The 26121-nt window shown below is 40.7% G+C and overlaps 1 protein-coding gene across 3 annotated transcripts in view; it reads left to right on the top strand.

Moving 5' to 3' along the window:
* The window catches only part of HIVEP1 (HIVEP zinc finger 1), a 121594-nt gene that overhangs the window by 22920 nt on the left and 72553 nt on the right, over positions 1-26121 (top strand). The window lies entirely within an intron of this gene.

Genomic DNA, 26121 nt, shown 5'->3' on the forward strand with positions numbered 1-26121 from the left:
TTGCTTGCCTTAGCTTCTGTAGAAATCCATCTTTGAGAAGAGGGTAACATTTGCACCAAATTCTCTGCTTCCTTTGGAAACACAGAAAAAGGAAAACATGTTTCCTGTTAGTGACTGTTTTAATTTGTATTTCTATTTGCATAAGAATATATCCCAAATGTACAGAGAGGGATTTGTTTCAGGGTGCTGTTAACTTGAGAACTTGTAGGGGGGGGTTTTGCGTCTTTTTATTCCTGGCAGTAGGATCATGTTTGCTGTTGCTCCAGTTTTGAATCTAATTTCTAAACATTATGGGAATTGTAATGTAGTCATCTCCATGAAATGTCATATTGTGAACACTTCCAGGTTTTTGGGGTTGTTTTTTTAACCAGTGGCTTGTCTAGGCTGGGTATGGCACTGTTTAGCCAGAGGCATTGGAGGCTGTGGTTAGGCATGATCAGGTACCATTTAGTCTTTGATCACTGTAGCTGTTAATGGTACTGGGGGTATTGTGATAAAACTTCCTGAAAATAGTCAAACATTTGTGCATGGGGTTTTTTTGTTTGGTGTTGGGATGGTTTTTGTTTGTTTGTTTTTCAATTTTTGTTTGTTGTTTGGTGGGGTTTTTTCGGTAGAGATAATAAGGATGCTGATGGGCATTTATTTGCTCCTAAGGCAAGCACAGTATTGATACAGAAGTGTTTTCTCTTGGGACATCAAAATTGAGTCTGGTTTTTCTGTATGCATACTTAATCCTTCTAGGCTTGTAATATTCTCTGGAATTCCCACAGTTTTCTGCAAACAGCTTTATTATTAGATACGCATTTTCTGAAGTCTCCATTTAGGTTACCTTCAATATCCTGATGATATTGAGCTCACATCTAGCAGCCACATACCCCAGGTCATATATATACATATGTGGGGGAAAGGAGAAGTGGATAGGGAACTGGGGTAGAACAAGGGGTTACAGAGGAATCAGAACTGTGTAATTCACATACCTCTATGGGAAATGTCTACATCTACTTATGAAAGAAACTTTATTAGATGTTTCCTCAAACTTATTTTTTTCTATTTGCCTGAAGTAAAGATATTGGAGACAGGGATGACATTACAGGAGGCTGTGGTGGAGATTCTCATAGGAGTGTAGATTTTCCTGTTCCAGAGAAGATTGTTTTTTAAATTACTGATATGTTTTGCAATATGTAGAAGAAAAGGTAAGAACAAGGATAGATGATTGGTGCAAAAAACACATAACAAAATTAGATCCAGTTGGAGGAAGTGGGATCTACGTTCTTGAGCTGTGCAAAGGCTGTCCCACATTTATTCCCCTTTCCCATTATTTTCAGCACAATGTGAGGAACTCTATGCTATATTTATGTATTGGAACTGAGAGTAAGAAGGTAGTAATGAGTCTGTTGTCAGCATGTTGTGCTTTCTTTAATTTACAGCATCATCACTGTGCTGTGGTGCCATAAAGGAGAGAATATAGGCTTTGTCCCTGCTCGGCGCTAGCGGAACCGAGAGCGATGCACGCGGTTGGCAAGGGCTGCAGCAACAGAGTCCCCATTCATCGCTGCCATCGGGGCAGCTTGCTTTAGCTGTGTTACGTAAGCCAGTGGTGGTGTAACTCAGGACGTTGCACAGAATAATACTGGGCATGGATATCCAGCTGTTGGGCGAGATGCTGAGCAGGGAATAAAGGTACCTTATTGCAGTCGGGGGCTGGGGCACGCCTTCAGAAGCTCGTTGAATTGAAGTATTGCGACCCATTCCCCCAGCAACCATCACATGGCAAGTGCTAGAAACAGTATTGAGCTACTGCACTAGACATCCTTCTTGCACAAAAAATATTCAGTTTTACCCTTTATGAACCTAATGACAATCCGTGTGATTTTGTGACCAGACTGGTAAGGGAAAGCTTTTTCTGAAAATACTGCATGAGTTATCAATTTCATGCTGTAAGGGTGATGCAGGGCTGTAGGAACTATAAAACACATAGCATTTTTGTCATTGAGCTCTGAAAAGTTACTGCCATTAGCTATTGGGCTTCCTGAAGGTAAATCCACCTGCCTTTTCAAGTTAGTATTCTGCCCAAGATTATGCAAAATAGTATTATTAAGTAGAATGTTTCGGCTTATCATGAAAAGAAGGAAAAGAGCTGCTGAAATACATCAGAAGGTGGTGATGGTGAAAATACTGCCTTGCCATCCTGAATATTATCTGATGAAATAAGATGCTGTATAAAAATCTCTTTAATTAAACTGATGGGTCCCACTGTTTTCTTTTGGAGAGCTAAATAAGTGAAATCAAATGTTTCCCAGAGTCACAGGTTGTCTTTGCTTTTGTTATGTCTGCCCTGTGCCAGGGAGGCATGGACATTGCCTGCTTGGCAAAAAGTCTTGCTTTTCCTGGCATTTGATAGCACTGCTCCTCAGTGTGACCTTGCAAAGTGACTAGAAATGCTGGAGAAACTTCAGGCAAAAACTAGTTTTGTTTCATCCAGGTGGTGGTTGAAGTCCTTGATTACTGAGTTAGCACAAACAAAAAATGTATAAACCAAGTTACACAAAGAATGTTGCTATATATTCTATTCAGCCTATTTCTCTACAATTTTGGCCAAGGTGTTTTATACCTACAAAATCTGAGAATCCAGCTCTGCATAGGTGTTCTTTGCCTTTATAATGTCCTCCTCTAAGGGAAAATCTTTCCAAGAATTAAAGAAAATTTCAGACCATGTTTCTGTTGATTTTTTGTAAGCTCCTTTTTTCCTGTTTGTCCTCAGTTATATGGCAGCCAAGGTGCTGATCCTGTTGTATCCTTAAATCCTATTTGGGAACAGGTCTTGAGGCTGAAGAGCATCCTTAAAATTCCTGTGTTTTACCTTATAATAATTCATTTACATCATGCACTAGAAGCACTTTATTCAATCATGTATCACGTTGTCTTATAGAGAAATAACACTTTATAGTGATTATGTATGACATTAACTTGAACTATTTTACTTGGGGACCAAACCTGATGTATTAAATCAGTGGCAGACTTGGGCTTGCGGCGTGATACTTCTAAATAGTCTTCAGATGCTAGCCTGTTCTACAGTTAGTAATTTGGGGGGGTTCTGGTCATCATGGTGATGAAGTACTGAAAATAATTGGAGAGTCTAAACTACAAATTTTGGTATTCCTAAATATATATAGGCAAGAAGTGCTGATAAAAATTCTAGGTAACTTTTCATGGTTTTGGGGCCTTCTTTCTGTAAAAGACTGTAAAATTGAAACTAACTAGCTCAATCATTTTATTAGAAGGCAGCATCCATTCCTTACATGTATAACCACATCTTCTGTAGTTGGGCCATGCAAAAAAAAAAAAAAAAAGTTTGGTTTGGGTTTTTTTGTATTTGAAATTAAATTGAATTTAAAGGATGTATAAATGTAAAGTTAGGGAATGTTACAGTTCTGGAACAAAACCAAGTGCTCTGTATCTGTTCAAACTTACCTATTTTTTAAATAGAATACTTAATTGAGAATAGCTCCTAGCTGTACTTAGCTAGGCTTTGAGTGTACAAATGCTCACTGTGTCTTATTTGGGTTCCTGAGGAGGCAATGCCCAAGTATTATGTAAGTATTGGGTTTCAGACTGAATGGTTCTCTCTGCGTGTTTTGCAAGCACCTAAAATTACTGTAACTGAGAGAAGGGAAAAAATGTAGTTTGTGCTTTTGATAACAATATGTATGTAATCAGCACCTCCTGGTTAATGAATTAGTTGGCTGTTTCTTTCATACAGCAGTAGCAGGGAAAACTGCTGGGATAATCAGCAAGTATTGGCAGAGGGATTCAGCAGTGTATATATCAGTTAATATTTCCTTTAAATAGTTTTCAAGTAAACTAGATGAAAATTTTGGATGGGCCCCCTATATGTCTAAATATTTTTCAGGAGCTGAGGCAAATAAAATATTATAAATGTGCAGTATTTAATTACTTTCTTAAACCTCTAGGAACCACACTGAATGATTTTATTCCCCTTTCACAGTGCAATCACAGTTTGCAGAATCAACTCATAATTTTGAATTTAAAACATTGAACATAATTGAAGGTTTTGCTTGGGGTTTTTTTGTAACCCAAAAAGTCCTCCTTTTATGTCAATATAAATAGCTTTTGCTTCTGAAATGGTGATAAAAACATGTACTTTCTACAGATACCTTTTGCGATTGCAATGTATTAAATACCTTAGGCTCAACCATGCGTGCAGAAGCCCTGTTAAAATTTAGAGTTTTGCTTAGAGCCATCCCAGGACTCAAGTGTTAAGAAGTAGATGCATCAGCAGAGAATAAATTTACTTTTGGTGATGGCTACCCAACTTGTGCCCTCAACAGTGTTATGTTCCATCACCCAGACTTGTCTTTAAACATTGTCTTTTACCAAGTGGACTGACAAACAAGCCAGAGTGGGCACAGGGCCATTCCCTGAAGAAAAAAGAGAGGGCAGTGCGTGGATGACCACCAGGTGATGGCCATCTCTTCCTCACAGTGAGTGGAGCAGCTGCACAGGATGGCTGTGGTTGAGGGGAGGCTCTGGCTTCAGCCTCGCTCCAGTGCCTGTCTCCCCAGCCCTGTGATGTTCTTCAACACAGATCTGCTTGCAACTAAGTCCACGCTTTGGGAGTGAAGCCTGGCGAGGAAGGGAGCCAGACAGCTCCTAGGACAGACTGAAGCTGAGTACTGCAGGGGGAACAGCCCTCTGGAGGGAGTGTTTGCAGGGGATGTTGGTCATGAGCTTCCTCTTGTTATCTGCATTTAGACAGATACTTCTGCTGATGGTGGGGATTTGGGGGCTTTTTGAGAGTGTTCTTTGTTTGTTTGTTTGTTTGTTTAATTTTGTTTTGTTTCTTTTGTTTTGGCTTTAACAGAACAAACAGTATCTTTTTGTTTAGAAGAAAAATGCTGTAAGCTTAAGATAGGATTCTTTCATCTTGGCTATAACAAAACAGTGAGCCAAACAAACAGCTTGGAATGGGTGTGTTTTTCCCAATTAGCGAGCCTCATTGCTAGCACAGTGGTTTTGTAGAGGTTATTGCTTGCTGTACATGAATGTGAGGAACAGATTCCTTGCTCAGTAATGGTAGTTGCCACCCAAGAACACCAGTGCTGGGGAGCAGAGACTTCTTGTGGGCTTGCACCTAAGCCAGTACTGTGCAGGGAGGCTGATCCTTGTCCAAGCAGAGAGCTGGGTTTCTTGAAGTGCAGAAGGCTTTGCTGACTGTGGCTCTTGGGAGGATCTAAGACCTCTGTTGCTTCATGTGTGAAGGTAATTTAAATAGTTTCAGTCTGACCTTGGGGATTGCTGTGCTGCTTTCTGCTGGGTGGTAGTTACCAGGTCTCAGTGTGTTCTGGTGATTTGGTGTGACCACTTTCCTTCTCTACTTTATTGGTGAGCCAGTGAAAACTCATTATTTTCTGTTTAACAACCCTACTGTCCTTCTGTAAGATGTTTGGTAGCAATCTAGTAAATTACAACAGTATTTTTGTCAAATGTCCAGCAAAAATGAGTTTCTGGAAGGACTCAGAATTGTGGGAAAGTGTTTTGCAAATGTAATTTTCCAGCACAATACAACAGGAGGAAACCATGGTAGGTATTTTGTGTTTAGAAATAAGACCAATTTAAGATACAAATAATTGTAGAAGTTGGGATCACCAGGATAAAGAAAATGGCCCACACAAATGACTTAAAATTTTGCTCTGACTGTGTTTGTACTTTTCTCATGTCTAAAGGCTGCCAAATTCTAGATGCTGTCTTTCCTGGGAACTAACCAATGCTCTCTGGCATGATTTTCACTTCCCCTTATGTCTATATTTGAAAAAGCATATGTGTAGTCCCTAAATGAATATAGTGGTTAACAAGCTATGGATGACAACCCAGAAAACATATTTCCTAAAGCAAGTTTCATACTGCTTAATGGAAAACAAATACCAGAACGACTAAACCAGGGATATTGCTATACATGCATATATTTCATGTATGAGAAAAGTTAAAGGGAAAAATCTCCCTCTGAGTTTTTCTTGGGTACACTTTTTTCTCACTGGAGTTAAGTTACTGTAACTCTGGGGGCAGAACTTGGTTCTTCCATACATATTTAAGTTTTCCCTGGTAGGGCAGGACATGCTATATGGCAGAAACAACTAGTTACTGTCATTACATGAGTAATAGCTTTGTCTTTCTTAGCACCTAAGGAAGGAATCATCCTTTACATCCTAAGGAAGTAAAGCCAGCAGCATCCCCCTAAAGCAGCACTGTTACGTCATTCTGTAGCCAACAGTGTCTCTGTTGTTCCTGAAAGAGAAGAGGCCGTGCAGAATTTTCAGGCTGTCTATGATGTGTCTTTGTGCAGGCGACGGGACGCTGTGATGCCGGAGAGGCTTGGGGAGGGACTGCAGTGCCCTCCTTGCAGGCACTGCATCGCCCCCGGCTGAGGCCTGACCTTGGGGGCAGGTGGGGAACAGCCCGTGCCTGGGGTACAGCACATTTTTCTGCGTTTTTCAACAGCAGATTGCCACAGCTGCATGGAGCCCTTGCTGCCCAGTCCAGGCAGCACTGAATTTAGAAGTTCATTCAGGTAGTAACTGCTGGCTTGAACACAGCATGAAATTTGAGGTTTTATTACAAAACACTAAAACTTAGTAGTGTTCTTAACCTTGGATGCTCAGTCTTCAGCCAGAGCTTCCTGATGCCTGCTTATTCTATTAGTTTTTTTTTTTTTAATTTAAAAGTAACTTAAAGTGTATTTACTTGCCTTCTTTCATCTGGTGACTCACATTAGTTTCTTCCACATGACTGCTCTGCTGAGAAGGTTAGGAACTTAAGAAGTAAAACTGAGATTTCTGTAACTTGCTGCTTCCTCTATCAAATCCCTTAAGAAATTATCAAACACTGGCAAGGTTTATGATGTCATTAGAGCCTTTTATAACTGCCTAAAGCTTCAAGTAGAAGAAACTTGGTTATAACATGTTGTGTAACCAAGCACACTGGTCTTCAAAAACAGAATTTAAATCCCATTTTTTTTCAAATTACCTTTCAGATGCCTATATAAATACAGTGAGTTCTGGTGAAATCAGTGAAAGTTGTTTAATGGGCAGCACTCTCTCTGAACTGCAGCTTTGTTTTGTTGTTCTTTTTTCTTAATTTTGGTCCTTAGTGTCCAAAGTGTTTGCTGATAGCAGTGCTCTTGGTATTTAGGAAAAAGGAGGTAACTTCCATATTAGTTACCTAGTTTTGGTAAAGCAGCTGTTGTAGAATGTTGACCCTTCTTCCAGGGTTTAGTCCATGAAGTGTTTAAGAAAACAGCCTTGAACATGCATGACCATCTAAGTTTTTTTTAGTTAACTGCTGTGGGAAACAGTGGTTTTCTGATGAATTTATACAAACCAGGAAGTGGCCTTTCTCATTTGCTGTAGGTGAACCTGCTGTTGCAGGGGTGTTGGACTAGTCCCTTCAAACCCCAGCCATTCTGTGCTTTCAAAATGAGTTAGGGAGTGGCTGCTGGGTACTTTCCAAATGAGTGCAGCGTGACATCTGTGGCCCACACGAACCTCACTCAGGCCAGCTGTTGGTACCCTGTCAGTGAAGCTAGATCTGCCATGCCCTTGCATGAGGCTTTGGTGTCTTCAGAAAAAAAGGAGGATGAATAGAAATATAAAATAAACTTTCTTTTTGTTTTCCTTGAAGTTCAGAGAACATGTATATGTGTTTGATGTGTATATATGTATATATATAAGCAGAGAAACAAAGCCCAGTATTCTAACAATCCTAATGCATGTGCAGGGGAGAGGAATACACTTTTCAGATAAACACCCTTGGTCCTGACTGTACCACATTAAGTGTCTGCCCAGTAATGGTTCTGATAAGTTGTTTGTTAAAAGCTACTGTAATTAAACTCAACAGTTGCTTTGCGTGAGCTGTGACTCCAAAACAAGATGCTGAAACTTAGTTGTGCATGTGCTGGGGACAAGGCAAGCATGTGTTAGTATATTAGTAGTGTTGTTACTGAGGTGTTCTGCTCTGCCTGGATTGTTTTCTCAGAGAGTTTCAGTTTTTAATACACTACCAGTTTCTGTGTTGTAGTAAAAGGAAAAGCCAAAGGAACATGTATATCTTGTGGCTGAGATCTTCACCCAGACTGCAGTCCTGTCGATTTTCACAAAAAAGCCTCAGTCTAGAATGTTTTAAATGGGATCTTTGACAAAGGGTAATCACTTTAAACTGACAGAGGGTGGGATTAGATTCATATTAGCAGAGAAAAAGAATTTTTTTGACTGAACTTAAACTTGTAGCTGTAGCTAAATCACAGTGAGGTGGGAGAAGTAACTTGTTTGGACAGCTAATGGCTGATCAGTGCTTATAATCAAATGAGCAAGATTCCTGGTTTTTTGGAGATGATGTAAATAAGTAGAATAATTTTTAGCCCCAAGCTACTAGTAATCTGTGCAGACAAATATACATAAGAGAGCAACAAGCTGTGTACTTTATGTAGAGGCAGGATGCAGCAAAGGCTGATGTCCTCAAATAGTATGCATTGTGCTGGCAAAGTATAAAGAAGTGAAAGGTAGTATTGCAGTAGACTTTTTCCCTTTCTTATTTCTAGACCTCTTAGCAGCTAACTGCAAACCCCTGATTTTTTTTTCTCAGTAGCTGATTGGAAGGACACTGAAGGTTTTGTGTAGTTCAGGTGACTTGCAGTAGTCCACGTGGCTACATCATCTTTCATCATTCTGCCTTAGACTTGCTGTTGATGGGCAGACTGTGCTTGACCTTCACCCAGGACTACCAGGGACAGCAAGACTGGAGTCTCTCTTGTTTCTGTATTTTAAAATAAAGGGGCTGCTCCTCTCATAGGCTTAGTGCTGGGCAAAGGGCAAGGCAGTTTACCTGCATGCGGAACTGCAGGGCTGAGCTGTGTGCCCAAGGAATGATCTAACCTGCTTTTACCCTAAGACAGGGTAGGCAAAGTCAATTCTGACAGCAACTAGCATCTCTCTATAAAACATACAGGTATATGTTCTCATCTTAATGAAAATATACAATATGTATCATATAATGTGTTTGTGTATATATATATATATATAAACACGTATGTATAAAATCTATTCATGTGCTTTTCTTTCTGTCAGAAAGCTTTTCTCTGTGTCTTGGTAAAGTCTTTCCTCTTTAAATTTGAAAATACGTTCATTTCCTCTTTGAACTGTTCTTCTGAACAATTGAAGACTTTTACCTTCTCTGCCCTCAGTTTCCTTTTGTTTAGATTAGATACTTAATTTATCCTTTCTATGCTTCTCTGAATATCTTCCGACTTGTCCACGTATCTTATGAAGACCAGCACTGAAACTTGACCAAAATGTTCCTGTTACATCAAGTAATGATGAGTACAGCAGAAGGCTTTCCTCACAGACCTCTCTTGCTGTCTCTTCCAGCACAACATTTGCTTTTTTGCAAGAGTGTGACATTGTTGATGCTTATCTAGCTTATTGTGTGCTGTAACCTCCAGCTCTCTTCCACACAACTCCTGCCTAACTGGGAGAGTGCACGTTGGGTGGTCAGTGAAAGACAGAAACCTGGTTGTGAGGCTGGCCTGGCATAGTGAAATAGAAAAGTGGTAAAAGTGGCTTAGAGGAAAACTACCTGATTAAATACCTGAATAAACATTTCACTGAAAAAAAGGGACAAAACATGAAATATTTTTTTGACAGTTACTAAAGCAGATGCCAAAGGGATTTTGGCATAAAATATGCTAAAGTTCAGTTTGGGTATCAAGGTTATAAAGTGTTTGAGGCTAGGAGATTGCCAAAGAAATATTTTGCTTGTATATGCAAGACAGTGTTCTTAATAGTATTAACACTAACATTTGTCTGTTTGCTCTGGTGCCTGCTGAAGTCTGTCACTTTGCAGCTCAAGCTGCTTTTCTGTGTTACCTTTTCATCTTCCTTGTGGAAAAAAAATCAGCTCAAGTGATTTTTGTGTTAGATAAAGTCAGTTGAGTTTGTGTGTATGCATTTTCTTGTAACAACTGTAATTTTGTATGTTTCAAGAAGTGGTACTTTAGATTTTTGTGTGATCTTTTTATCCCACATATGGAAGAGCAAAAAGAGTTGCCTTGCAGTGTCTGGAGTGGGGACCTATACAGAGCAAGTCCCATGAAGGTTTTTGGTTATTTAGAATGTTCTACACATGCACAGTGAGTTCTTTCTTTCCAAAAAGAGGGGAAATCCTCACTCATTGAAACAATTTGTCTTCCAGATTGGACAAAAACAACATGGGTTTTTGTAGTGGGCTAAAATCCTGCAAAATTTCAGCACTGTATTTTTTCCAGTAATCCCAAGATTGTTTGTTCAGCTGCTTTCATTCAGTGTAGCACTTAAAGAGAGTATTTTTTAAAAAGAGAGGTGGTTAGAGCACAGAACTTTCTCTTTTTTTTAAAGTTCTTTGACATATACTTGTTCTTTCATATTTCTTTCCACATTCACGTTGTGTGTGTAAAGGAGTGTGTGAGAGGCACTCCCGGGAGGGGTGTCAGCAGTCTGTGCTCCTGAGTCAGCAGAAGTTGCTGGAAGCAGGACAGAAGTGCAGTAACTGCTGCGGCGAATGCCGCGCTTCGCCTTGTGTTGCCTGATCCCGATTATGGGTCTTAAGCCCCTACTGACAGCCACAATCCCCTTGTTTATGAATCTGTTTGTAAATGCTTTCTTTTGGAGAGTCACACAGCCATGACTGCACCCTGATTCGTTTCGACATTTCCTCATTAGCCTGAAGGGAACTCTCTAAAACCTGCTACCCTACGCTGCTTCCATCCTCAGCAGGAAAAGGGATGGTTTCACAGTCCTGTGCAAGAACCAGCGGCTGGGATTGATTTGGGAGCCAGGAGGGAAGGGCACTCCATGGTGGCTGCAAAACCATGTTGTCAAATAGCAGCTATATTCTTTTATAATTTCTGGTCCAACTATTACTGCCTTGGCCAAGGACTGAGTTGAAATAATACGGGATTCTGGGAACTTTATATCACTTTGGGTCTTTGGTCTTGGGCTATTTCAAACCAAAATGGCAAAAACTGAATTGAAATATATTATTTAATTTAGTGTATCTTCCACCTGTGATGTGGTCTAGCTTAGTGGGTTGGAGTTGCCTTTTTGTTTTGTTTTGTGCCTTTAACCCCCTGAATCCACAAAGGAGTTCACTTAGTAATCCTACTTTGGTTCTGTCCTTGAGCATGTGCACTGCTACAAATGGGACAATCACCTGTAGAATTGAGCTGTGTTTCATCTTTCAAGGCCCACACATTGGTGACTACATTATTTGCTGTTTAGCATGTTCTGTGATCAGTGCTAAAATTTAAGTTACACGGTTCGCAGAAATGCTGAGTAACTACTGTTTCCATGTTATTTTGTTCTAAATGGTTCAAAAATATGCTTGTACAAAGCTGTGAGCACTCTCCTACGTAATTAATACTGCAACAAAACCATGGCAGCATTAAAATGAATAGTCAAAAGGGAGCCCTGCCTATTTGCTACCTACAGAGAAAATTCTGTCCTAACTTTTTATTGCTCAGGAAAGGTCTCCATACCACCCGTGTAAAATAAATAGCTTTTGCTTAAGTCCCTCAGTTGAAACTTAAGGAAGGGTAAAAAGAACAGGAGCAAAGAGCTGACATGCCCCTAGAGAGCTCAAAGGAAGGAGCAGTGGATGCGAAGTGAAATCAACTCTCTGCTTTTAAGGAAGATGGGATCTGTGTCCATTGGCTTTCATAAAGTACAGTAGGGTTTGAGCCATGGGTGGAGCTGGGTGCAATAAGGCAAGTCTTGGGGCCACCCCAACAAGTAAGCTACCAACTTTTCCTGAATTTTTTTGTAGAAGAACCCAACATGAGCTCCCAAGTAAGCCTGAATTGTGATTTTTTTTTTTTGATTGGTACACAAAATACTTTTGATGCTGAAAGTTAATTTGAAAGTTAACAATGATTCCTTTGTAGTAGTCCCTTTTGAAGCAGACAGTCCTATAGCTACAAGAAAACACTATGCAGAGGGAAAAATTCTGCTTTCAAGTCTGTATTTTATATATAAATGTCTTATGAATCTTTTTTAAACAATATATCTTAACAGGAATATTTACATAAGAGAAAGAAATAGGATTTTAAACTATTCCATTGAATATGTAAGTATCCCTGTCCTTGATTTCTTTTTCTTCAAATAATCAGCAGCCTTTGGCATTTCACACCCTTCTTACAGTAATTTTCAGTAATTTCTACCTGAGTGCTGATACTTGGTTCTGTCTTAGCTATTTGACACTTACTTAAGTTTCTCAGAAAGCTTTTACATCCATATTCACTTGTCAGAAACTGTTTGGCTGCTTTTTTGAAGTCCCCATCTTAATTCTAATTCCTATCACAACATTTCCTAAACTATGTCACTTTTTTTTTTGATAGAAAACCACTGGTGTTCTCAGCTGTGGCTGTGCTGCCATTCCTAGCAGCCTCATGGCAGGGCTGTGAGCTGATGAGTTCTTTCCCAGGCCAGTCTGGGAACACCAGTAATGGTGCTGGTTTCCTCTCCTGAACCGAGTTCAGCACCAAGCACAAGGGAAACACCCAGGCCGTGCGAATGCAGCCGCCTTGCGCCCGTCACAGGCTGCATTGCCTCATGTCATGCAGTGCTCGTGTTGCTTATTAAAGGCATCCAGGCTCTCATGTTGGCAGCCTACCAGACCTATCTTCTTCCAGCTGAGCCTCAAGGCTTATTATTGTATCACAGCTCAAGAGAGACAAGCCTGCCCTCACTGTGGGCTGGTGGTGTCAGTCAGACGGGTGATGTTGGGTAAGTGGCCATTCTTGATCACGTATTTTGTGCCTGATTTAAGGGCCCCAGTAGATCCTAGCTCAGAGAAGCAGTGCATGTGACTGCCACTGGGCAATGGGATTGAAACCTTAGCCTGATGACGGTCAGAAGAGGTATTGTTTGCTGGGTCCCCACAGTTGGACCCATGACGGTGATACACTGAGAACTTGTAATGAATCCTGTGAGTCATTCCACCACTGCTTGATATCTCCGTTTCCTATAGCTTAGTGCTGAGAGGGAGCCCAATCACTACCCCCAATGACTCCTTCTTTCTTCACCTTCATTCTCCACCTCTGTGTGGGCTGGGCAGGCAAGATACTTATTGTAGGAAAGCACCTTGATTTGGACCAGCACACTGAAATCCATGATGGAGAACCAGCATTAGCATAGAGTGAGAGCCATTCTGTCGTCATCTTCCCTGAAGTAACTGCAAAGCTGTGTCGTAAAGAACCTGTGGTTCTGATAATCATGGCAGAACATGCTGTGTGACAGCCTTGCTTAGAGACCTGTATTTTAGGGATTGTGTTGAGTCACACAGTTGATAATCTCAATGTAAATAATAGTTGATGCATGTTAAAATTTTAAATTCATTAGGTGGAAGTTTTTAGACTTGAACAAGTGAATTATTTTTTTCATGTAATGCCGTAGCATGCTTACTAGCTTTGACAAAGAGTGTTTCCCCTGATACAGAGATAGCAGATAATAATAAGCAAGCAGACAAGGTTATGCAGCAAGGGGGTATTTTAATCATCTTTGTTTTGGAGAAGACAGGCCAGAGTGAGGTACCTCTCTGAAGTAATCTACTTCACTGATACTTTGCTTCAACAGATTGACATCATCTCAGGAAAGAAAATAACTGTTTGCTATTCCTGTCATAGACTTCTTTCAATCACTGGGACAGATGTTCTAAACATGTTGTTCCTCTGTTAGGTTTCTTTAGCAGTAAAAATACTGTGGTCTAAATATAGTTTAAATTAGTTGAGGTACCTTGTTTGAATATGATTCAAAATTGCATTATACCTGGTTTAAATCAGAGTGTAGCAGGAAAAAAACATTGGAAAGTCTAGTTAAGATAATTTCAAGCCCAGGTAGGAATTTTTATTCAGTCATATTTAAAGTGAATTGCAATCTTTTTCTAATATATCTCGCAATCTGATTTAGGATGAACCTGGATAACATAGTGAACTTCCCTCCCCCTGCTCATTATTTAGAATTACTTTAGACAAAAAGTGGGAAAAATACTTAGTTAAATCATTCTCTTTTCCTGTATCTGCAGTGTTGTGTTTGGTGGCAGCTGAATGTTCTACACCAGGAATACACAGATTATCCTTTTTCTTCAGTGAAATGGAGTTTTGTGTTCAGGAACAATTGAGGTGGCTAAGATTAGAGAGAGAACCAGTACACATGTACAAGGTACCCATTATACCTTTGGGGACTTTGGAAGGCTACGGTCCTTACGACCCCCCCTTTCCTCTGCCAGTGAGTTCCAGTTCAGAGCTCTTCTCTGTCATCTTTCCTGCTCATCTTTCTCTCCTTCTGGGAGAGCTAACAGGATGATGCAGGCTGAGTTCTGCTGAACCTGTTGGTGGTAAATAGCTCCTCCTTTTCATTCTCCCACTCATTTTGTACCTAGATGATTTGTTGCTGCTCGTGTGGCCCACTTTTTGAGACCACTGGGTTGGGAGCACAGCTTCCTGCCTGGGTGATGGTGGTGTGACAGTAGCTATACTGGTGTGCATCCCTTCCAAGTGCGATTCCAGTCAGTGATGTTGATCAGGGAGTGCTCTTGTTTGGATACTGGCTGGCTGGAGCTTTCTGCTCCCTCTTTTTGACACGTATACAGATGAAGTTGCTAAATTGTGGTGTCTGGGACAAGGTGCTCTTTTGTTTCCAAAAGTGATGAGTAAAGCAACAAAGTTCAAGGTTTATTTCATCACTTGGACTTTTACTCCAGTGATAGAGACTGGGAGTTCAGCTTTAGAAAACTGAGATCCTCACTTTGTAATCTGTTCTTGTTTCATTGCTAGTTAGCTTTATTTACCAGATTGTTAAAATAATTCTCCAAGAAGGAAGTAAATATAGGGAGTTACAGATGCAATGGTCTCCAGTGCCTAGTGAAACTGACAGCATCCTTCATTTTGTGTTTGTTTCTAGGGGAGGAGAGAGAAGCTTATGTGGTAATCACACGCTGCCAGGTCATTGTAGGGAATCTGGTGCCAGCAATAATTCTCTTCAAGGTCCTGCTTCTGTGGGAAAACTCACAGGTGCTTAACGTGAGCATCCAATTTTCAGCCTTCACAGAGGAGAGTGGTTCAAGTATACTTTGTCTTGAAGCCATTTGGGCCCCACTGTGATCTCATGTAAGGAGACATTTTCTTCTAGATTTGGTTTACAAATTTGGAGTTGGGATCATTGATATTGATCCTTCTTTGGTTTCAAGCTTCGTTGTGCAGCAGTGAAGGCTGTAGTTGTTTACTTACCAATTTCATCATCGTACTTGTGTTGATTTAGAGCCCATGGATATTTAAGCTGTGAGAACAGTGAGAAAGACTTTAACATCTAATTTTCCCCTTTTTGTTCTTATAATTAAACAGAAATCCTACAGCATTCACCCAAGCAGTCACTTTATAAAGTTCATGGGTAATTTCACTGTCCATGGACAGCTGAATGCAGTTTCAGGGGTTTTTTGCAGCATGACCGTGGCCTTCTCTTAATTGTTTCTATGACAATTTTATATTTGGTTGGGTTTACAATGAAAGAACAAAAGGATTCTTCAGCATTCAAACAGGCTGCCTCGGGAAGTGGTTGAGTCAACATCCCTGGAGGTATTTAAAAGATGTGTTATACGTGGCTCTTAGGGACATAGTTCAGTGGTGGACTTGTCAGCACCGTGTTAGTGGTTGGACTCAATGATCTTAGAGGTATTTCTAACCTAAATGACTAAATGGTTCTAAAATCCAACCTACTACTTCTTGAGTTTGCTTTCCTGTTTGAAAGGCTCAGTGAGGCACATCAGAACAGTTGCGGTATCCGGGTTTCAAACTTCATTCCTTTTGTCAAGCTTCCATGCCAAGTATAGGAGCATGGTGAGACCTTTAGTTCTTGAAAGGTAGATGGTTATTTAGAGACAGACATTTTAAATGATGCTTCATTTCTTTGTCCTTATTTGTTATAGTAACAAGGTTTCCAGGAAGAAGATACTGCCTTTGGCTCAGGATTTAGCAGGGTAAATTACTTCAAGTGAGAAGTTTCTTGGAGGTTGAATATAGCAGAAGTGTTCCTGCCTGCCTGTAGCATTTGGATGTACCTAATAAGGATGGGAAACGTCCTGACCTTAAAGTAACCTTCTGCCCTCCTACTTTGCCATCTGTCTCAAGACCTGCAAAAGATACGCTTCTCACAAGGGCTTGTACCACTGTTGTCTCCCAGAAAGGGGAAGAGTTATATAAGTGTTTTCCTCCAAAAGTGTGCGTTACGGAATTGAACCAAGACCCTGATTTTAGCTCTAGTAGAAGTCTAAAAGTGGCACAAATGGTTTTCTAAGGTCCCCTTTTCTGTGTGTATAAAGAAAGTAAATGAACCAACAGTTTAGCATTTAGGGTAGAATATTCCTAAACAGCAGCAAAGGAGAATGGTTTTTGGGAAGAGCCACAACCACCAATTCACTAGTTAGTGAACTTTCCTTCTCCATCAATATTATTGATACAATTTCTTTGTCAGAAATCACCAGTGGACAGCTTGGAGGAGAGGAAATGCACTGTGATACAGAAATGGAACCTGTTTCAGATATGATACCTTCCTGTTGAACATCAGTGAACTGCAGCTGTTGTATGTAAGGTTTGTGGCTTGTTACATATGCTTAGCCTGACAAAAGTTTCTCAGGGCATTAAGGGCAGGCAGTGTCATTTGTGCAATAGGCAGAGCTCTCTGCCTGTGGATGTAACACTGACCTTACTTGAACTGATAAATAGCTGTCCTATCCATGACCTTTAATAGCTGAAATGTGTACATCATCTACAGCCTTTTTCAGGTTTGCTTCAAAAGAGATCACTGGATGAAGGATATGTATGTTTGTATGCAGTGCTCTGTGTGATCTTCTCTGGCTTGTAACAGCATATCAAGAGAATTTCAGAGTTTAGGAGTAGCAGAAGCAATCACTTTTGCATGTGCTCTTTCTTCCTCATAAAAGGTGTTCATTCATAGGGATGCATGGTGGTGTGCAGCCAGCTGATCTTAAAGAAAAAAACCACGACAGAATGTAATGTTGGGCTTTATCGTCCTAATGTAAAATAAGACTTACCTTCTGTTTGCATTCTCTACTTTAATTTGAAAGAAGACAGAGACAATATTAAAATATAATGAGGGCAATTCATTTTGTGATTCACAGTGGCTCAGATTTAGAAGGGAAAAAACTCACCTTAATCGCACAGTACTTAAGGGCTCCCTGTAAGAAGGTTGTGCTTAACCTTCAGCAAACGCTTATGGGCTGCCCTGAATGGTAATGGGTTTAAGCACATGCTTAAGTGTTTTCCTGTAGGAAGACCTAAGCATCTTCTCAAGTGTTAGATTATGGCTTCATTTACCTTACTCATAAATCCCAGCATCAGAGGCAAACTTTTCTTTCATCTCTTGGCAGATATCTGGGTGTATAGATTTTTCCACCTCCGTTTGCTCTGCTTTCTGTGGCCCTCTTGCTGCAATCTGATCAGCCCAGGCTGACCTTCAGGGGTGCTCCACATGGTTCAGGAGCATGCCCGCATGGCTCCGATTGCACGATCAAAGTCCGTACCTTGCCTTTCATCTGCCGGCTCTCTGCCCTTCCCAGGGTTATTAATGTGAAGAACTCAAAGGCGCAGCCCCTTTCTGCTGCGCCTGTTCCCGGGGAAGTAGGAATGGGAATTGGCGGGCTGTCCAACGGCTTGGCTGTGGTCAGTCTTCCACGGTGGGAGATGGGATTGGAGCGGGTTAAATCTGTACCAGCTGGTTCTTGGTTGGCTGTCGGAAATGCAAGGAAAAAAAGAAAAAACAAAAAAGGAGAGGGGAAAAAAAAAACCCAAACCAACCCTACAAAAAATATGGGGGGAGGGGAAAGAAGAAAAAAAAATTGAGTGGAAAGAGGAAACAAGGAGAGGAAAACAAAATAAAGGCAGAAAATGGGAAGAAATAAGGGGGAAAGAAGAGAGTAAACAGACGTGTAAAGGGATAAAAAAAGAAAGTAAACAAGAAAAAGGGAAAAAGAAAATAAAAGTAGGGGAAGTAAAATAAAAAATAGCAAAAAAGAAGAGAAAAAAGGGCAAGAAGGAGAAAAGAGGATAAAGAAAAAAATATCACGGGGGAAAGGGAGAAAATGAGAGGAAAAAAGCGGGGGAGACAAAGGGAAGAAGAAAAGCGGGGGGGAACCCCCAGCGGCGCACGCCGCGCCCCCGGATGGGCCCGCAGCGCGCAGCCCGGGGCCGCAGTGCGAGCGCGGCCGGGCCGCCCCGGGGCGCTCGGCGGGCCCGGCCCTGCGCGGGGCCCGGCCCTGCGCCTCTTGCGTAAGAGGCGGCCCCGCCGCCCTCCCGGGCTGCCGTTGCCATGGCGAGATAGCGGGGGAGGATTCCTGGGATCCGTAAGCCGGGGGAGAGGGACGGATTACGTCTTAACCCGTCACTCCGCGGCGCCTAACGTGATGTGGCAGGGTCGCCCAGGTGTCCCGGGGGGGGTGACCCGGCGGTAGCTCCGGGCTGTCGGAGGCATCGTTTTAAATAAAATAAAGCTGGGAGGGAGGGGGCGGGGGGTGGCTCTCGGGGTAAGAGGATTATATGCGTTCGCATGGGGGCCAGGATGAGAAAAATACTGCCAGGCTTGAGGGAGGTGGGTTTGAGGAATTGGCCTCGATGGAAACGGGAGGCATCCTTCTTTATGAACATTCTTAGTGCCTGCTGAGAACTGCCTGGCAGGTGCTGGAAGGGGATTCTTTTAATCTTCACCTGCATATTTTATTATCACACGTAGTTGTCAGCGTTTTAATTGTCAGATGTGCACATAAACACACCCTGAGAATCTCTAAGCAGCGAGTCCAAGTACCAGCCCTGTGCTGATACTGAGCCTAGATCAAATGATTGACAAATGTCTTTTACATGAATGGAAGCAATGACGGGAGAAGGCATCAGTGTCTGCTTGGGTAAGTTTCCTTTCCGTTACCTTTAATCATTATTAGTATTTTACACCATCTCTTCCTCAGAATCAGAATGAGAGCAGTCAACTCTGGTGGGGTCTTCTTGTGCTTTTGATCTTCTCACTACTCTTTGCCTGTTAGAATTCCTAGAAGCAGGTGAGAATTTATTGAACCCTCTTGCTGTGGTCTCTTCTTTGTTACTGCAAGGATGTAAGTGCAGGCAAAAAACTTTGTAAATTCTGATGTTTGATTTTAAGTTTGGAAAAGATGACGTCTGCTCTAGAATTGAGTATGAAAAATACTGGTCTCTAAATTTACTGTGTTGTAAACATGTTTCTTAAGAGAGCAGCCCCTACCTGTGTTAATAATAATATTCATTGCCAGAAAACAGACGCATGTGGGGAAAAAGTCTTAAGTGAATTTAACATTCTCAAACAGTTTTACAGCAGTGGGGTAAGAAATGTAAGTGAGAATACTACTGGGAAATGAGCTTGCGTTACACCCACAGAGCATATACTGTACATTAGTTATAACCCTGTTGTTTTTGTTGCCTGCAATTAATTGAGTAATTTCTTCCATGACTGAAACTGCAGGTTAAGCATGTTTGCTTTGAAAGCCAGTCCTCTGAATTGAGATGGCTTTTGCACTTACCATATATTAACAAGCTCTCGCCAAGTACATTTTGTGCGCTTTGGCTCTGAATTCCTGAAAGGTGTCGGTGGGGGTTAATTCACTGTTACATAAACAGCCAATAACAGCTTCCGACTGCACTGGAATTGCTCTAAAACAGTTATTAGCTTCAAGGCCACTATGGAGGAGAAGGCATTTCATTTTTGCAGATATTATTTCTATGAAAAAACCAGAAATGGACTATGAGAACTCTGAAGCATTGAAGTGAGGATACTGCTGTATAAATAGGCAGAGCTGTAGCATAGCTTTACCACTGGATTTTACAACTCTGACAACACCTTTACCTCCCAGTTGTACTTGGGAACCAGCAAAATCTCAACCAAACCAATTTTCCAGAAGCTGAGCATTTATTGCATGAAGACATTTGAGTAGAGCATCATTGCTTTAGTTAGCAAAGCCTGCCTGCTAGCTGGGTGCACACGTGCTGATATTCTAAAAAAGCAGAAGTCAGAGCTGCCATCACAAAAAAATCAAATCTTAGAGCTGTACTGAACTGTGGGAGCCCAGAGGCAGCGTGGGGAGCCAGAAGCTGGGATCTGTTGCAGCAGGGTTATGCAGCAGTTCAGCTCACTCCAGGTGGTGCAGGAAGGAGCTGAGAATCAGTTTGAGCTCCCTGGCTGGGAAGCAGGGGTGCCTGGAGGGTGGAAGGTATGCCTGCAGCCATTTCTGGTGCCTGCTGGTTTTGAGACTTCCCATGGGGAATTTGCTGGATAGTTTTGTTGCTGCAGTGTTTATTTAGCAAAACAGGCCTGGTACCTGTTGAAGCAGCCTGCAAAATTGGCTCTGTACTCTCTGGGCATGAACAATTGTTGTTTGTTCACAGAACTAGAAGTGTTTGGATATGAGAACTTTACTTCCATTTAGACATCTTCGGTTGCCCCCAAACTAGTTTACCCCTTGACTTTTCAGGAACTGGAAATACTGCTTCTGCTGCATTTCTAGAAGTAAAAGAGTACAGGAAAGAGGTTTATGAGTAATTCAGCTGGTTTTTGCATATGACTGTTCACACTGGCAGCTACTTTCCAAGAGATAAAGTAACTTTTGGTTGTTTCAGCTATAGGATTTGACTCCTGTTTATTTTAAATGCAGTGTTGTTCTGCATCACCAGCAGTTATTTATTTAGGTGTCTGAGGGAAACACATGACTTGGCATTAGCCTTTCTTTTCCTCCCATCTCCCCTGACCCCAAAGTAGATCAGGCTGAAACTTGATAAGTTAATCATAGTTACCTTGGCAAAATTATAAACAAATTAAGATGGATGAAGCTTGGCCATAAAATTGTTTTGGATAGGCTGGGCAAATGTAGCCAAGAGTGTTAATTGCTGCTGCTTTCGCTGCTACCTTTGCAAGTGTAGGGTTTCAGTAAGTAATTCCTCCTTGAAGGGAGACATGCTATGTCATCTGTTTCACTTCTGAAGCCTTTATGAAATTCCCTGGATTTATGGTTTGTGTTAATCAATGTTGTATAGGTAAGTCTTTCAGGTATTTTCACTTCCCTGACATGGAACTAATCCATCTCTGTATCTTTATTTTGATATATGTGTGCTCGTCACGGGAATTGCATGTTTGTGCACTGTTAAAAACGGTAGACCCTTACTACAGTAAATATAGTTTTAATGGAATTAATGACATTTTAAATAAAGAAGAATTTTTGCTCGTTTGTCTGTTATGGACCATGATTTGATTACAAGCCCCAGCAGTGCTGATGGCCCTGGAGATGATAGATGACAGGACATGGCACATACTGGAGAATCAGCTGTTAATGTTGCTTCACCTAGTCCTGCTTATGTTGTGAAAAGACATTTAGGAGATGCCTATAGTTCAACCATGGAATTTATTTAGTAGGAGATTTTAGTAGAACACCAGGTATAAATCTTCCCATGTTTGCAAGTTTTTTGTGATATTAAATCTGATGGTGCACATTTTTGTAGTATAGTTTACCAGAAGTGATCCTAAACATTTGCAAGTTTTGTTTCATCTGGAAAGTGGGCAGTACTGTGAGACTGAGAAGCAGGGCTAAGGCTTCTGAATCTTAATGAAGGTACCTCAGCCAGAGGGGACGTGTCAGGTGGGAGGCAGAGCCGTCTTTAAAGAACCACATGGGTTTCTTCTGGTGTGGTCTGAGTGTCCATTTGAGACCCTCTACAGGTTTACTGTACTGTTTTGGTCTTTACTTGTTCGGGTTTTGTGTATTATAAAGTATATGCTTGTAAACCACTTCATACTGAACAGACTATTCATTCTGGTTGAACATCTGTGCTTTATTATATGTCTTTATCATCATTGCAAGATAAATATCAGGGCTTTATGACTTAATAATAAGTTTTATCTTGAAAGATCATTTTCTAAAACATTGAAATGGGTTGTTACCTCACCTAGAAGTTATGAGTGTGATTGTCGGGAGCACCTGAGAGTTGAGTTAGATGAATGCTGTTTCAATTGGGAGGAGATTACCCGTTTCTGTGGGAAAATGAATTAGTTAAAACCCGTCACAAAGGCCTTTTGAAAATTCTCAACGGTGTTATGAAGATTGTTGATTTTGAAATTAAATACTACAAGTTGGAAGAAGAGACTACTTTCTAAGTACCCCAATTTTGCATTGCCTATACAATAATTGGTTTACACTGTATTTAGGAGACACATAAAAAAGCCAGTTGTGTTTTTGCAAGAGGGTTTTAGGAGTAGCTTTGTGTGGGCCCACTCTGAGACAATCTAATAGGGTCTGATTTTCAGAAAGCCCCTTGCTGAAAACTAGGCTGGTTTAAGAGAATTATGGTTCGGCACTTCGACTTTTTAGCTTTTTTGGACATCTCTGGCCTCACTAGTTAGTATTACCTTTCAGAATGTGTAAGGGCAGGAGGAGTTGATGGCCACCCTTGGATGCAATAATAATATGTGATGAGACACTGGCACAGGTTGCCCAGAGTAGTTGTGGATGCCGCATGTCTGGAAGTGTTCAAGGCCAGGTTGGATGAGGCTTTGAGCAGCCTGAGCTAGTGGAAGATGTCCCTGTCCATTGCAGGGGTGTTGGAACTAGATGATCTTTAAGGTCCCTTCCAACCCAAACCATTCCATAATTCTATAAAATAGCAAAAGAAGCTGCCTTTAAATTTTTGTGTGTCACTGGTAAATGAGAAGATGTGCTCAGGAGAGCAGGCAAGGGGTTAACTCTAGAGTAACTCTATGTACGTAGTTGGCAATAAAGTATCTTAAGTATCTCTGTAAGACTTCATGTGTGCAGCCACTATGTTCCATAGCAATATAATTATCTTTACAATAAATTCTTGGAGCCTGGAAATGGACTAGAGCTATAAAGTACACAGGAAGGTTGTTTTGGGCATTGGTACCAAACTCACATATCCCGTGACAAGTTCCTAAACCCAGAGACCAGGCTTCCCATCACTAAGAAATTCCCTCACCTCTCCATCATCATCCCACATTTTCTTCTGCCTTTCCATCACTGAGCTATGTGGTCAAAGCCAAAAATCTCCTTCCCTTTTGCCTCTTGCCTTAAAAGAGGGAATTTTGAGGTTCTGGTTGATGACTTGCTGCCTGCTGCTTTTACTGCTCTGTGCCTGGACATTTTCCAAGGCAGTCAGTCCTCTCTCTCATCTACGCCCCGGGATTCCACAGGTGCGATGGAGAAGTGAACCTTTGTGTGAGATTTGGCTGGTTTGCAGTCTCTTGCCGCAGGGGAATGGAAGTAATAACAAGGGAGTTCCCACAGATAGGTGGATGTTGTGGGGTTGTGCCAGGAAGTTTTGGTTTCCTAATAAAATTGAAAGACGAATTTCTGCTTCTCTTAAAATCCTTGGGAACTTTATAATCAGCCTGAGCACTGTCTGAATTTTGGTGAAGAGTCAGATGGTCATCTGAGCCTGTAGCATGGGGTTGGGGAAGGCATTTCAGCTTCATCTAATTTATTCCATGTAGCTATTCACGTGTGTGTCCCTGCATACTGCTGCAAGGGACGGGTGGATACATAACAAAGTAAAAGCTCTGCATTTCAACATCCATAAATCTCACTTTACAGTGGCTATGATGCTGTTAGTGCCAAAAGCAAAACATATCCCTATTGAAATTGCTTAAAACAGGTGTATTTACAGAAGGAGTCCCCTGAACAGTAGTAAATTTGTTCACAGATTCGAATAAGCAATGGATATTAAATCCACTCATAATAAACGGATTCCTTGTGGGTTTGTCAGATGACCTTCAGAGTAGATTTGTACTGTACTCAAATATCTACAATTAAAGCTCATTGAAACTGGATTTATAGGACAGTGTTGACATTATTTTTGGAAGTGTGACTTTGTTTTCCTTTATAGCTTGTATTTAATGAGAGAAAACCAACAAAACCTGAAATGTTAGAAAACTCAAAACTTGTAATATTTCTATAGTTTTTCAGTTTTTCTGAAATTATGTGCTTTAAATGAGGGATTCATTGTTACAAATTTTAAAGACTTGGTACTGAATTTGAATTTTCAAAGTCTGCATGGCTTCTAGTGTAAATTAATAAAAAACTTGAAAGAAAGCTTTGGACAAATGTTTTTTGAGGTTTTTTGTTGTTTTTTTTTAGGAAAGATGAAACTGTTTGTTCCAAATATTTAATAGTGTACAACTTGCTGAAGCTCATCTTTTCCACAAATACTTTAGATTTTGGTAGCAATTTTTTTTCTTGGGTTTTTTTGGTTTGGTTTGGTTTTTTGTGTTTTCTTTTTTTTGGTTTTTTTTTTTGTTTGTTTGTTTGTTTGTTTTTTGTGGTTTTTTTGTTGTTGTTGTTGTTGTTGTTTTGCTTTGTTGGTTTTGTTTTGTTTTGTTTGTTTTTTGGGTTTTTTGGGGGGGTTGTTTGTTTTTGGTTTGTCTGTTTGTTTGTTTGGGATTTTTTGCGAGATATCCTCTGTCATCTCCACAGGAGCTTACAGTTTTAGGAAAAGGTAGGTGTCAGCCACCATACACTGCAGCCAAACAATGTGTCCCTTAGTAATATTAGAACATGAGAAATGGCCAGTACATCATTAAAGAAAATTGAATTTAGGATTTCAAAATGCTGGAATATCTTAATAAGAGTCTCAGTATTGACTCTGGATTTAGGAAGTCTCCAAGTGCCTCAACAGTGTGTTTCCCAACCATGATGTGTTTCAATTTGTTTTGCTTTGATTTTGTAGATATACATTACTTGTTTTGGAGTTAAATGTGAGGATAATGTTCCATATAATGCATTTCAGTCTCCAGTTGGCATTTGTTGTCAACCTGTTTTCTTAAAACCTAGTTTTTATAGGGAGAATTTTAGATGAGAGCGTATGGATTGATATATTTGATCTGCTTCTTGTTAGGATTTGCAGTATATGACTTAAAGCCCCTTTGATGATACAGCACAGAGTTTCTTATTGGCCTGTACAAGATATTCCCAAATGTGTTTGCTAGCGTGGTTTAGTGCAGCCTTCAGGTTTTCCTTGGCATTATGCCTTGGAAGAAGCTTTACTGTTGCATTGTTTGTTTTAAAATTTTACTCTTTAAATATAAATTAGATGTAATATGAAGAATACAAATAAAAATTGTATATATATAAATATAAAAATACAAAAATCTAAATTAACATGGTCAGTCATCACAAATCTGAGAATATAAAATGTTACAAAAATAAAATAGAAATTAAATATTACAAATAAAATTTTTGTTTGCTCTAAGTCTTGTTGAACTGTATGAGACAGAAGGTATCATTTCCTGCTGTATCTTCAGCAATCAGCTGTGTAACAGCAGACTGATTGGTTATTTACTTTTTATTTTCTCTCCCATAGATCTTATGTCAACAGCATTCAAGCAGAGTGTGGCATGGTAATTTTTACTGTATCTTTATTGGTTGCATAGATTAAAACATGAACAGTTTTATGGAGGTTGCCTATTCACATTCTGACAACTTCATATTTGTCCTTGTCTCTATTAAAACATTTAATTTCTCTCAGACAGCTTAACCTTTTTCTTCTACTTCAAATAATAACAAGGACAAATATTTGTCAACATCCTTTCAACTCGATGCATTCACAGCTCTGTCAGTGTCTTGGGGGTCTGGAACAATGTTTCTGACCCTTCCTGTAGCCAAGCTGTGGCCAGATGTGGGAATGCCCATCTCTGCTTCCATCTCTGCAGCAGTTCTGGTGTGATGTGCAGCTGCCCGGGCATCCCCCCCAGCCCTGAGGGCCACCCGGGAATATCGCCTTATTAATGTACTCCCAAAGCCCTGGGTCACTGTGGGAGCATGGCAAAGAGCAGGCTGCAGGGTGGGTGTGTTTCACATCTTCCAGACCTCTGAGCTGTCATCAGGTGTAACACAGCAACAAAGCAAGCAAATTCTACAGTACCTCCAAACCTGGTAGAGTTGTGGAGTTCCACCATTTTGCTTTGGATAAAATGGTTAAAAATAGTGTTT

The sequence above is a fragment of the Prinia subflava genome, chromosome 1 (genome assembly GCF_021018805.1).
Source record: "Prinia subflava isolate CZ2003 ecotype Zambia chromosome 1, Cam_Psub_1.2, whole genome shotgun sequence".
In the NCBI taxonomy this organism is placed as follows: domain Eukaryota; kingdom Metazoa; phylum Chordata; class Aves; order Passeriformes; family Cisticolidae; genus Prinia; species Prinia subflava.